This window comes from Onychomys torridus, chromosome 3 (assembly GCF_903995425.1).
Source record: "Onychomys torridus chromosome 3, mOncTor1.1, whole genome shotgun sequence".
Classification (NCBI taxonomy): Eukaryota; Metazoa; Chordata; class Mammalia; order Rodentia; family Cricetidae; genus Onychomys; species Onychomys torridus.
In genome coordinates, this window is record NC_050445.1 from 104090130 (window position 1) to 104101789 (window position 11660).

The following is an 11660-nucleotide window of genomic DNA, read 5'->3' on the forward strand; positions in this document are numbered from 1 at the left end:
CTACCCATGTCACCAAGCTCCCAGGAGGGTGGTGTAGGGAGGCCTTGACCAGAAAACCTGGCCCCAGGGCTAACTTCTCTCAGACAGCTGTGGGAATGTCTCCTTTTTCCTCTCTAAGTACATGGCACAGCCAGGCTGTCATCTCTAGAGTGTTCTTCAAGGTGGCTGGGGACTCCAGGACACAATCATTCCTTTGGGTTTCAGGACGTCTACCATTCTGCTCCCAGCCTGGGGAATACATCACTACCTCCTCCAAAGTCAGAAAGACACCTAACCCCATTACTAAGGATCCCTCCCCTGGAATTCACCTTCCATCTTCAGAATGTGGCTTCTTAAAAGAAGGCTCCCACCAGAAACCTCAAAAAAATAAACAAACAAAATAACCAAACCAAACAAACAAAAAACCTCCCAAGAAACCCCAAAAACCCTGGCTGACCTGCCACTGGTTCTTCTAGGGAATTCCTCATCTCTGAGGAGCTTCCTTAGTCTGGGGACCATTACTTCAGAAGAGATTGAGCCTCTCTCTAAGACAAAGCAAGGAACCAGGTCCCAGAAGCAGAAAGTTCTGGATTTAGAGTGCAGCAGACTCACTGTGTGAGACCTTGGCCAAGTCCCTGAAGTTCTCTGAACCTTGTATTTTATGGGGATATTGAATGTAAGTTACCCTCTGGCCATTGCAAGAGAGAAGGGTTCCTGGTCATAGCAAGTATTTAACCAATGGCAGGTGTGCTGTCTTGGAGGTATTTAACCAATGGCAGGTGTGCTGTCATGGTCTTGGAGGTATTTAACCAATGGTGGGTGTGCTGTCATGGTCTTGGGGGTATGTAACCAATGGTGGGGTGTGTATGTCCTTCTGGGTATTTAAACAACAACAACGAAACACTAGCTTGTCATTGGCCCCTCCTCATCCCCCGTGGCTGGCAGAGTGGCTCCTTGTCCCTGCTCAGACAGGCATGCTGGAATCTCTCAGGCAGGTCTCTTTGTCACAGCTGAGAAGACCAGGCACATGCTTCCCTGCTAGCAGAGGCAGAAGAGACAGGACTGCCACTGTCCTCAGCTCCTCTGTGAGAGGGGGATGGGGCATACAAGCCCCTTACCAGGTTCCGTGTGGGAAGTGGGAGGGGCCTGAGGAAGACTTAGACAAGGAAGGAGCCCCAAAGTGGGTCATCACTGCCCTGGACGCCAACCCACTTCCAGTCCCTGCTGCCCACAGGCCTGCGGCCACAGGATGTCATCTCAAATTCTCTCTGCCCCTGCTTGCCCCGTTTATTCTGAGGTCTTTTGCCAGTGTGGGCGGAGGGAAGTTGGGGAGGCCTGTGGGGCTGCAGAGAAAGCCATTCCAGCATACCGCTGTTTGAGCGCTTACTCCCCACCCCCATCCTGACTTCATTTAGTGTGGGGACTACATAGTACAGGGTAAAATAAAAAGTAGATTGGGGGGAAGCAGGACGTGTCCCTCCACTTGGGGTTGTGTGGCTTCTGGACTGACTTCATTTCTTCTGAGCCTGTCTCCTTGTTCACAATATGGGCTATGATGAAGTCTATAAAGACTTTCACCTTTCACCTTCCGTCAGTCTTCTATAAAGACTCAGTGCTTGCTGGGGGCCACTAGAAACCGCCATATTTTTCTGGGTAATTGCTTCAGAGTCAGGCAGACCTCTCTAGGATCCTGGCTCTGGTCCTCCTAGGTGTGTCAGAGAGGCACAAGTGACTGAACTTCTCATGAGAGAGAGAGAGAGAGAGAGAGAGAGAGAGAGAGAGAGAGAGAGAGAGAGAGACAGGCTCACCTTCTGGGCCTATTGTTCCCCAGGCCTTGTAGGTTTATCGTGAAGCGTCATGGGAGAGCTCTCAGACATTGATCGCCATTAGGACAGCATGGGAAGTCACCCACTGTGTATCAGCTGAGCGCCTGAGTGACTGCGGGCCCTGGGGGTTAGCAGGGAAGACACTGCTTGGGCCCCAGACTCCAGGAGAGCTTACCAACAGGGGACAGATAACCCCATGATAGGTCAGAACTGAACTCTCTGCAGGGACCCTGCATGGAGATGCCTGGCTCAGTCCAGTCATTCTGTCCCTGAGGGATACTAGACCCTGAGCCCCCCAAGCTGGGGAGGGTGTCAGGTGCTCCTGTGTGAGCAGCTGAGAACACCCTACACCTGCCAGGCACCCTAGCCTGGATACCATCCTGAGAGAGTGGCATGTATGTGTGTAGTTACCTGTGCATTTGTATGGAGGCTAGAGGCTGGCAATGGCTGTCCTCCTGACTATTTCCCACCTTATATTCCTTATGACATGGGCTCTCATTTGAACCAAGGGCTTGCTGATTTGAGTAGTCTATCTAGCTACCAGATCCCTGGTCTTTGCCGTGCCCGCCTACCGTTTACATGGGTGCTAGGGATCCAGACTTTGGTTTTTACTCACATTGTACAGCAAATACTTTACTACTGAGCCATCTTCCTAGACCCACTTGATAGACAAGACAGTGGAGAGAAGATAGAGTTTGTGGAGTCGCTGGAGCTCAAGGCCCAGGTCTGTTACCCACAAACTTGAGAAAGGGACCTGAGGTCTCCCCATCTTGGTCTCATCACCTCCAAAGTAGACTCGTGATTCCCTTTCATAGGGGCTCTACAGATGTCAGGGGACATTGCAAGCTCAATATTTTCAGCCAAGTCCTCAGCACAGAGAAACAGTTCCAAACAGATTACTGCTATGACTGGGATGGGGTCCAGAGACACACGGCCACCAAGACTCCTGCCTCCCTCCATGCTGTCCTTCAAGTGGTACCTGTCTGCTCTCTGTGCTTGGCTATGAGGTAGAAGGCAGCCTTCCAGGGGCATCTCCCACATCCTGCTCCACATGCAACCCCCACTCACAGCCCCTCAAAGACAGAAATAGAGGGTATACCTGTCAGTTATAGGCACGTGAACTCCCTCTGTGGGTTATTAATGTCACAGGCATAACTATTTGGTGACAGTATGAAAAAGAGAAAGATATTTGTCAAGAGTTAAGCTATTTTGCCAACCATGGTGGTGCATGCCTGTAATCCCAGGACTCAGGAGGCGGAGGTGAGAAGATTGTGAGTGTGAGGGCAGCCTGGGCTACCTTATGCCAGAAAGACGTAAGACAGGGAGGAAGAGGAGGGGGGTGTTTACATCTAACAGGACAGAAATGGTCTATGATTGTGGAGACACTTAGCCTTGAGAGCCCAGGAATCAAGCAAAGGGGAAAGGTGGCTTCTAGGTGTGCTGTACCTCAGAACTGCAGGAGCAGCTGGTAGAGAAGTGAGGTCTACCAGCATGGTGGCTAGCCAGGGACCAAATAGCGTCCTCAGAGATTGCATGTCTTCTGCCTCCATGGCCCTCTGATTTCCAGGGTAACAGTCACAGTTGCTCCACTCTCCTGTGACCTCCTGCTCAAACTGTAGCACCCGGAGCCTGTGCAGACGGCACCCTCGGCTCCCCCAGTGATTCCTGCTCACTGTGGAGGTCGCCAAGCCCACCCCCCATCCCTGCCACCTCTTGTCCCCACACAGCAAAGCGCTAGGACCCAGCCTGAAGATAGTAATTGTCTTTCTGGAGCAATTCAGGTGATTAATAGCACTGTGGTACTGGCAGCTCTGACTGCTAATGATGTTAGAAACTGTCAAATTGAAGGTAATAATTGTCTCCTTTAAACAAAAAAAAAAAAGCCTAGATAATTAGCATAATCAGAAAGTAAATGGGCCAAGATTTCTAACCCAATGTGGGGGGTGAGGATAACACAAAACTGGGAAGTTGGGGTCACCAGGTCAGAGGAAGAAAGGAGCAGCAGGAAACGTGTGTGTTTGGGGGGCCCCTGTTGTGAGAGCTCAGAACTTGCTATTCTGTGTACAATGCACCATTGGCATTTTTCCAATCTGGCCCTTTGATGTATATTTACTGAACATTTGCTGGGAAGATAGCCTGGGAGTCAGTCATTCTTGGCAAAGGAGGGGGTTGGACCTGAAGTTCTCAAAGAGTGCCCCTCCCCATCCAGCCCCCTCAGCCTTCTTCCCATTCTCAAAGAGGTCGGTGCCTGGCTTGTCAAAGTACGAGGAGACCTCAATTCTAAGTCACGTGTGTCTGGCAGGTGGCCAAAGGGCTCTTGAAATTGGTAAGAATCATCTATCACACTTCTTCATGTCACCACTCAGATCCAAGCAGGCTGCCAGATTCATGTTCCATGAGATGGATACAAAGGTAGGCTTTCCATACTCACACTAAAGAGAACCCCGTCTCGGCCTAAGCAGGAGAGTTCTGGTTAATGAAGCCACAGTGAAGAGAGGGTCCCAAGTGAGGAGGCTCTGAGCTTAGGAACTGAAACCTCATCCATCTAACAAAGGCACCAACAACATGGAGCCAGGAGGGGCCGACACAAAACCAGCCTAGCTTTGAGGCAGGCACTTCATTGTTCTGGGTTCATGTCCTGCCTTCCCCATATGATGGGGTTGGGAGTTAGTCCTGGGCAATGACAAAGTCTTGGTTTCCCTGAAAACAAATGTTCAAGGTTCAACAGTATTTTTGGAAGCAACTCCAGGAAACACAGATAGCGGAGTGAATTTATTACCTTCTGTACAACAAATTACCCCTACCACTTATCAACCCATTAACTAATCATTTCTGAGGACCAGGAGCCAGCAAGTGGCTTGGCTGGTGGTTGCTGTTCAGTATGTCTCTTAATGTGTCAGGGAGTTCCAAGAGCCGGAACATACCCCACAGCTATGCCAATAAGGGATCTGAGAAGCCTGGGAGATTGCTCATCTGATCCCTGCCTGTGGGTGGAGGGCTGGTTGCTTATGAAGGCATGAACTGTAGGTTTCTCAGCTGCCATTTACCCTCAGCCTGTTGATTACTAGATTGACCTAATGACAGTGTAATTGTGGAGTGTCTCCTCCAATGCTCAATGGAGCCTGTGTGAATGTGGCTAAGGGGTCACTGTGGTGGATGGTCTTGGGATAAGCTGACAGACGCACCATCCTTGGTAGGTCTCTGTAGCTAGGTTGTCCTCAGCACATTCCTACAACTCCAGAGCTCATACTGTCATGCTCAGACCATCACTAAGGAAGGGGGCAGATGGTGTCAAATGTCCTTACTCACTTCAGCATGTGTGAGATTCAAGGTTTGGAGAACATAATGCAGGATCAACACTTCAGACAAAACGCCAACGTAGGCCATAGCTGGAGCCAGCCTCACCTCGCTTCCGCCATTATTAGCTGTGTTGAGTCTGTTTCGCTTGACATGAATGTGACAGATATGGGATCCTACAGTGACAAAGGGTAGGGCTGGGCTCAAGTTTAATAGCCTTTGGTGGGACACCTGATTCTCTGCTCCATCCCTCAGTTTCCTTGTCTGTGTCTTGGGAGCCAGCCAGCCCCAAGGGTGTGTGACAATCAATCTCTATTCTTGTCTTGAAATTCTTAATGGTTTTGTTGTGGTTTAATTTATCTTTATTAGTGTTTTCGCCTGTATGTATGTCTGTGTGAGGATGTTGAATCCTGGGATTACAGACAGTTGTGAGCTGCCATGTGGGTGCTGGGAATTGAACCTGGGTCCTCTGGAAAATCAGTCAGTGCTATAAACTTTTGAGACACCTCTCCAGACCCTCTTAATGGTTTCTGACAAAAAGGCCTGCATTTTCATTTTTCATGTTCCCTGGACCTCCAGATTCAGCTGTTCAGATAATAGAAACATTTCAGTCAAGACTTAAAGGGGTTGAGGGGACACCTCTCCCTTCCAAGAGTCTCCGTGAATTGTGGCTCAGGAAGCTGGTGAGAGCCATACCTTCAGGCTCCCTTGTCCTTTCACATGTACAACTAGGCTTAGCCAGTGGGGCCCCAGCAAGAGTTAGGAGGTTGAGAGGAGGATGCCCAAGTCCAAAGCCATCTAGCTGCAGTCCCCACCCCGGGGGCCCGAACACCTGAACGTTGGTCCCATCTTTATGGAGACCCCAGCTCTGCTGGGTCTGACATCGGGTCTTCAGGCTTCCAGATCTACACCCATCCCCACCATATTCTGGTTTTGTCATCTCCTTCCCTGGGTCATTAGGCTCACCATTGCCAGCCTCAGATGTGTACCCCACTTCACGGATTTCCCCAGCCATCTTTAAATGCACCTCCATTTCACCACCTGAGTGCCTCTTGTCCCCACCAGGAACTGCCTGGCCTGCTTTCTCACAGAATTCTAGGGAAGATTAAGTAAAATCCCAGAAGTAACCCACTCCCTGGAACACAGTGAGTACCCAGTCCAAGTGCCCTATTCGCCTGGCTTATCTGCATCCAAAGAGGGCTCTTAGGCATGGCCCAGCACCACACTTCAGGCTTCGCTTGCTGCTGCATAGACAACTAGACAAACTGCAGCTGGGAGCTGCTGGCTTTGACAGTGAAACCTAGAATTTAAATCGTCCCTAAAGACCTCTTGTTTCCAACCCAAGGACTCTGAGCTGCTTTCTGATTCTCGTCGTGGGAATTTGTTTCCCTCTCCATCTCTCTCTCCGTCTGGTTTATTCTCCCTCCTATATGCTCTCCCTCTAAAGAGATCCAGCTCAGAGGCCACTCTGTCCTCTAAGGCTCAGATACCTCAGCCTTGACCCTCTCTGGGAGATGGAGGCTCTCCATGACAAGGCACAGATTCACACACGGCCTCTCTCAACTCTACAGTCTCAGCCACAGGGTAACTGGAAGACCAGAGGGTCTAAAAAAGACCTCTATAGTGTGACCAAGATAGCGTTGCCACCAACCAAAGGTACAAACTCTACCCAAGGCTGACTCCACTTGGAGCAGTGCTGGGGCTCTCAGAGAAGGTTGACCAGAAGCCTTAACCCAATAGATTCCTAACTCCACAGAGCCCTGAGACTGCTGTAGCTTGTGGATGCCTTAATGTCCCAAGGTCACATCTGTGTCATTGCCCACTGTGCCCTTGAATCCTGACACGGGGATGAGGCCCGTTAAAGTATGATGAATGGAGGAGTGAACACTCATGTCTAGAAGCTACTGCGGGGACTGGCAGGGCTCTTCCTGATCCCTATATTAAGGTATCCTAACATGGGGTTCTATACAAGGCCCATTTGAAAATACACAGGAGCCATGTCTTCCGAAGGCAACTTGATTCATGTGATACACACCTTGATGTAGCACAATTCTGGTTGGAGGGCAGAAAAGCCATCACTACTTCAGTTCATTCTTCTTTTCCCACACCATCCCGGGTGGTAGGGTGAGGCAGAAGGGGAATTTTAAAGGAGTGCTCTGAGAACACTGCCCTGAGGACCACAGAGAGAGCTGCTGGGGGGGGGGGGGGGAGGCATGGCTGGACTGGGAAGGAGGAGGTGCTATACTCCCCAGGAAGATTCCACTCCAAGAGTCCATCTCCCTCAGGCTGTGTCATCCCAGAAACAGCCTGAAATGGGGAAGTGAAGGCAAGCAACATTTGTGGGAGGAGACTCCCAGAAGCTCTGGTCAGGGCTGGGGGAAAGTGAAAAAGGAAACGGGGGAACCGCAGTAACCAGTCCAGGGCTGAGTGGGTGAGCATGTGGATAACTAGGTCTGGATCCCAGAAGCAGGGAGCAGGCTCTGTTGCTACCACACAGACAGCTGTAGAGCTGAGAATTGACCCTTCAACTCCTGTCCCATACGGGCCACGCCTTCTTTTCAGGGGGTGTGTCTCCAAAACATTCACCTGATCCCAGGGTCAGGAGAAAGCCCATGCATGGAGCCACAAGTGCTCAGTCTGAGCACTCTGTGAGTTACTTGACCCCAGCGTGGAGCTTTGGGTAGCACGCCTATTGGTCATGGCCATGTCTGTGAGCCACACTGCCAGCATGCAGCACTGCCGGCAAAGCCTTCAGGAAAGCCTGGGAGGATGTGCATTTTACAGACTGGGAAACTGAGGCTCAGAGATTATGTAGCATGGCCAAGCATGGCACACCCCTTTAATCCCAGCACTTGGGAGGCAGAGGCAGGAGGATCCTCTGTGAGTTCAAGGCCAGCCGGGTCTTCATATTGAGTTCCAGGTCGGCCAGGGCTTTACAGTGAGACCCTGTCTTTAAAATAAAGGGTGATGCCTGATACAGAGGAAAGAAAAGGCAGACAGGCAGACAGGGTGCTGGGAGTGTGAAGGGGCACAATTCAACAGGGGTCAGAAAAAGGACACCAGACATGGCAGTGTTTATGTCTACACTTAGGGGAGATGAGACAGGAGGGACCTGTGTGGACTGGGGGAACTGAATTCCATCTGTGGGAACCGGGTAAGAAGAGGAGAAAGTAATGCTGGATGAATGAATGAAGGCATTAGTGAATGGATAGATGAATGATTGAGTAAATGAATGATGGATGAAGGGTACAAATGAGGGGGAGTGTGAAGAAATGAATGTGTGAATGAGGGAGTGAGTGGATGAAGAAAGGAATTAATGAGCTAATGAGGTGTGAATGAATGAATGAATGAATGAGGAAATTGAAGAATGAGGGAGTGAATGAATGGATGGATAGATGGATGAGCCTCTTTACTGCTTTCACAGACAAGTCTTAACCATTTACATTCATAGGGATGTTAGGAGCAGGAGTGAGGAACAGGCTGGTGGGACCCAGGGACCCAGCACACAGGCAGCTGGGCCTGGCAGAAAACCCGAAAGTCTCAGCCACTCCCCTCCCCCCACCTCATGCTCCCAGCATGGCCAGAATAGCCCAGGAGAGCTTGTGTAATCAGAGACTTGAAAGGCCAGCCAGGTGGGGAGTCTGCTCAGGGCCAGTGACAATGCTTTTGCAGAGTGTGGCTTCAAGAGGCCTGAGCATCTCAGAGGCTCTCTCATCTTTCTCCAGCAGTGGGCCAGGCCTCCTGCTCTGACCAGCAGGAAAGAGAGCAAGAAGCTGAAACAACATGTCAGGAGGGAGCTCTCCCCCAGCTCCAAAGGGGACCAGAGACCATGGGACGCTGCAGATGCCTGGAAAGAACTTTTGCTTCCTGACCCAGAACTGCATATACACAACCCTCGAAGGAGGGCAGGAACACAGGATGGAAGATGCTCAGACCAGTTGTCTACTCACATATCCCAACACTGCCCTAGAAGTGGGTTCTGTCAGTAGCGTCTCTTTGCAGATGTGGAAGTGATACTCACAGAAGGACTATTGCCTACCCCTGGGCAACTATGGTGGATATGGCCTTAGAGGGGTTCTCAGCCAGAGTAGAGGTGGATGGCATTGGTGGATGTGTGCCCCCAGGAGATCAAGAAGGGGCAATAAACATTTGGAGGAAGTATTTTCAAAATTGAGTGGAATTCAGAAGGGCTGGTTAAAGAACTAGAGTGGGCATTGGGCTGGGCTTTGAAGCATAATTAGGAGTTTGCTCCAACTAAGAGAGGCCTGGACATTCCTGGAAGGGAATGGTTGGGCAAAATCCCAGGAAAGTGGGTGTCACAGTGTGTCTGGGGAGGTGCCAGGAGACCGGGGCAGGAGGAACAGACAGGATCTGTACCTGAGTCTCTCTATGTCCCTCTCCTTCCCCAACTTCATTGAGGTGACCACTTCTCTTTGGCATTCCCATGACCCCACTGGCCCTTCTTGCCCTGGGTTCTGGAGAGGACGCTATGGCGTTACCTGCACACAGACCCTACTTAGGTTTTGCAGGCTAGGAAGGGACCCACAGGCACCTGCTGAGGGGACCTTAGACCATATGCACCTTCAGCAGTTGTGATTGGACACTCAACGTGGTTGTGCAGCCAGCACTGTCCCCAAGCCATAGTCTTTCAACCGCTGTTGAAGAATGCTATTTTAAGAAGTGTTACATTCGTTTATGCTGTGGAATATCTATTTAATGATGCAAAGATGTGTTGCATTCTTTTATGTTACATTTATTTAACTCTGTGAAGCTGTGTTACTTTGCCTGCCTAAAACACCTGATTGGTTTAATAAAGAGCTAAACAACCAATAGCGAGGCAAGAGAAAGGATAGGCAGAGCTGGCAGACAGAGAGAATAAATAGAAGGAGAAATCTGGGAGAAGATAAAGGGATCAAAGAACAAGAGAACAAGGAGAGGAAGACTCCAGGAGTCAGCCACCCAGCCACCCAGCCACCCAGCCACACAGCCACCCAGCCACCCAGCCACACAGCCACACAGCCACCGCCACACAGCACACAGCCACCCAGCCACCCAGCCACACAGCCACACAGCCACACAGCCACACAGCCACCAGCACACAGCCACACAGCAGCCCACACAGCCACACAGCACCACCACACAGCCACACACCACCACAGCCCACGCCAGCCACAAGATGCCCAAGCACAGACCCCAGCACATAAAAGCAAAAGACACAGCACACAGTGCGAGAGAGTGAAAGAGCCCAGAATAAGAAGAAACCCAGACAAAAGGTAGCTTAAATTAAGGAAAGCTGGCTAGAAGTAAGACAAGCTAAGGCCAGGCATTTATAAGTAGTAGTGAGTCTCTGTATGTATTTATTTGGGAGCTGGGTGGCTGGCCCCCCAGAGAACAATGAGCCAAAAGAGTGAAAAAAGAAAAACAACCAACAGCAAACTGTCCCCCACATGTGACCAGTCACCCTTCCTAGATTTAAAGCCATTCTTGCCCCCAGAGTGGATAAATGGAGGATGCCGCAGTTTCCTGACTCTGAACTCTGACTCAGCCACTCCTCTTGGCCTTAGAGCCTGCCTATCCAGCCAAGGTTGAGGGCTGAGGCCTTGACAATAAACAGTTGCCATGAAACCATCCCACTGGAGCATCATGGAATGAACACAACTGTGTCTCTTCCTCCTGTGTCCCTACCACCCTGGTCCTTATCAAAAGAGCCCCCACCAGTTACACTAGCGTGAAATGCACGCCAGTGAGTGTGCACAGCTGATGTGCAGGTGTGAGCTTTCAAAGAGGCTGGCTTGTGTGGAGTAAGATGATGGGGTGGTAACTGTTTTGTATCTGTCAACTATGGCTGCAGTAACAAACAGCCCCCTGCTCAGAGATGCTCAGCAGCTGAGACTGAATCCTTGGTGTCCACCAGTGAATATACAAGTCTTCTAAGATTCTACTTGCAGAGTACCCTTGGGACCCAGAGCCAATGGGTGGACCCTTCCTAAGGTTACCACAGTAGAGGACAAAGAGCACGTGGCAGAGCAGGCTCTTAAAAACCCCAGCCACCTGCAGATGGGAAAGTATGATCTTCCTTGGTGACCCAGAGGAGGCTATGAACAAGTTTGGAGCCCACCACCCAGCTTACAGTAGGTCAGACACCAATCAGACATGAGCATCTATGGGGGAGAAAGCCAGGCTCCCAGCACACTGTTGTGAGAGCAACTCTTTCAAGGGGAGTGGGAACATGTCCTCTGGAAGTGTACATGTGGGCTGGCCTTTCCTGGATGTATGTGTGTGTGTAAAAGTGTGGGAGAGCCTGAGGATGGACAGACTTGAGTGCAGGTGTGACAAGGCACAGAGGGTCCTGTGAAAATGTGTATGTGCAGTCGCAAAGGGCACACTCTCCAGCACAGCCCAGGCCCAACTGCACAGGCTCTTCCATGGGGAAGAAGGCGCCTCACAGATGGGAAGCAGGACCGCCACTCCCAGTGGACCACTTAGCAGTTCATTCGCCCTCATTTGGGGCCATCTGTCCCCTTCCACACTTCTGTGGCTCCACCTGGCCTTGAGCTG